This window comes from Lucilia cuprina, chromosome 2 (assembly GCF_022045245.1).
Source record: "Lucilia cuprina isolate Lc7/37 chromosome 2, ASM2204524v1, whole genome shotgun sequence".
Taxonomy (NCBI): domain Eukaryota; kingdom Metazoa; phylum Arthropoda; class Insecta; order Diptera; family Calliphoridae; genus Lucilia; species Lucilia cuprina.
Genome location: NC_060950.1, coordinates 14,010,883 through 14,013,885, shown reverse-complemented (window position 1 = coordinate 14,013,885; position 3,003 = coordinate 14,010,883).

The following is a 3,003-nucleotide window of genomic DNA, read 5'->3' as shown; positions in this document are numbered from 1 at the left end:
ATGCTTAGTTAGCTAGCTAGTTAGTTTGTTATTTTGTTAGTTAGTTTGATAGTTAGTTAGTTAGTTATTTAGTTATTTAGTTATTTAGTTAGTTAGTTAGTTAGTTACTTAGTTATTTAGTTATTTATTTAGTTAGTTCGTTAGTTAGTTACTTCGTTAGTTAGTTAGTTAGTTCGTTACTTCGTTAGGTAGTTAGTTAGTTTGTTAGTTAGTTAGTTACTTAGTTATTTAGTTATTTATTTAGTAAGTTCGTTAGTTAGTTACTTCGTTAGTTAGTTAGTTCGTTACTTCGTTAGGTAGTTAGTTTGTTAGTTAGTTAGTTAGTTAGTTAGTTAGTTTGTTAGTTAGTTAGTTTGTTCATTAGTTACTTAGTTAGTAAGTCAGTTAGTTATTTAGTTAATAATATACTTAGTTAGCTAGCTAGCTAGTTTGTTAGTTTGATAGTTAGTTAGTTTGTTAGTTAGTTAGTTAGTTAGTTAGTTAGTTAGTTAGTTAGTTAAGTAGGTGGTTAGATTTCTCATAAAAATTAAACCCAACACCGACAAAATAACTAATCGGAGTCATTAATTGAAAACTTTTTAAATTTATAAATTTATAATCGTTTGTTTAAGTTTAATTCAATGAGAGCAAAACTTTGGACTTCAATAAAAACATTTCGCTGTTTTTTAGTTTTCAGACACTTGTTTCGTTTTTGTGGCTGCGTTCTCAAGACAAAAAGTTTTTAATATTTTCTTTTATTTAAAATCTAGATTTTTCTACTTTATAAAAATTTATCTCAAATTACTAACACATACAAGTTTATGTATGCCAGGAGGAACGCTGATCTATGTACTACTTATGTATATTTCATTGTAGTACAGGATGTAGTCGTCCTGCCAACCATTGCAATTGGAAAAAAGTAGCAACAAACACCATCCATTTTAAATTTAGCCCCCAAATGCTTAAGATCATATGGCTGATAGTTAGACTGCCAGGCAGTCAGCTACATAGTTACTCACTCATCCATCCAAGCATCCTGCATTGTTTAGTAAAACGTGACAAAAAACTATCGTCAACAGTGTTATAAATCATGAAGAGAAGTGTAACAAAAACAGGAATATAATATTTCTTATTTTTCCAAGTAAAAATTCACCAAAAGAAATTTAAACTGCTGAATTTCTCCTGTAAGACTTATTATGATGTGCAAAAACTCAAGTTTAAAAGTAAATAAAGTTGTTCGTAACACACATCTAAATATATGATATGCTTACTGGTATTTGACAGGACGAGATAAGTAAATGTAAGAATATTTTTGAAAAGTTTAATTTTAACCACACACACATACACACACACTCTTACCCCCAAAGCTTACAGTGTCAAGAGCGGGAATTGGAAAGATTTGTGTTTGTGTGTATGTGTTTTATAAATAAATAAAAGGAGCAGTTATAGTTTTTATATGAAAATTGTTATTTAAATTTGTATGTTAAATTTTATATAGTTATCAATGGCTTATACGTGGTTTATTACACACTTTCTCTATATTAATAAACAATCAATAACTTTATTAAACATTTATGAAAACTCTTTCTGTAATTAACACAACCTGCTCCTTATATATTCTAAATCGATTTAATAATCTTAGTTAAAAGTTCCTTCACTATTCCATGAAATCCATAAACCATTAACTAAAAACTAATATTAAATAAAAAAAAATTAGCTTCAACCATTTACGGGTCATAATCCTAAATTGCTGTAGTTAAAAAAGGATGCAATAACCAAGGTATTTACAATTCACCATTAATTTTCCTTTATACGGAAATGTACATAAAAACATTTTTCTGAAAAATAATATTCTCACGTTTGTTTTCCTTGAATAAAAATGTAAAAAAAAAATATTTGCAACTTCATGGAAACATGCAGAATATTGCATTTTACTTTTTGTTTAAAGCTATTTGATATTTGGTTTTTACATACCCTTCACTAGAGACATAACGATGCATGTTTGTCTTCTATTTGGTAATATTAACAACTTTATTTTACATCCATAGCTGTTGACTTTGGTGTTCATATATAGATAATAAATCTCAGAATAAATCTTAGTATGATAAACTAACAAAAGAATGTATTTATATATGTATATATAGCACCACGTTCCGAAATTTACTTTTAATGCTGGGTATATAACATTCGATCTAGCCAAATATAACTCTCTTACTACCTATATATACATATGTTACTTTACATAAACGTTCGTACATATATAAATATGTAGCTCCCCATATAGTGTTTTTTAACATATAATGGTTGGTTGCTGCGTTGAAACGCAAACAAATTTTTATTTTTATTTTTTCCTTCTACAAACATGTTTTTCAATTTCAATTTTAAATATTAAAAAACTTTTATAGAAACAAATTAATCGAACGGTTTGAAATCAACCGATTTAAACGAGTGCGATGAATTTCTATCGCAGATTTTTTATTTGCTAACAACACACACTCATATACAACTCAGTTCCATACAAGCGATTGAAAATCCTGATCTCAAACCAATCCCTATACTAGACGATAGATCAGACTATAAAATACACAGTAAACTAGACTGTGGACTAGACTTTAAGCTGGAATATAGACTAGACTATAGACTAGACAATAGACTAGACTATAGACCAGACAATAGACTAGACAATAGACTAGACTATAGACTAGACTATAGACTAGACTATAGACTAGACTATAGACTAGACTATAAACTAGACTATAGACTAGACTATAGACTAGACTATAGACTAGACTATAGACTAGACTATAGACTAGACTATAGACTAGACTATAGATTAGACTATAGACTAAACTATAGACTAGACTATAGACTAGACTATAGACTAAACTATAGACTAGACTATAGACTAAACTATAGAATAGACTATAGATAAGACTATAGACTAGACTATAGACTAGACTATAGACTAGACTATAGACTAGACTATAGACTAGACTATAGACTAGACTATAGACTAGACTATAG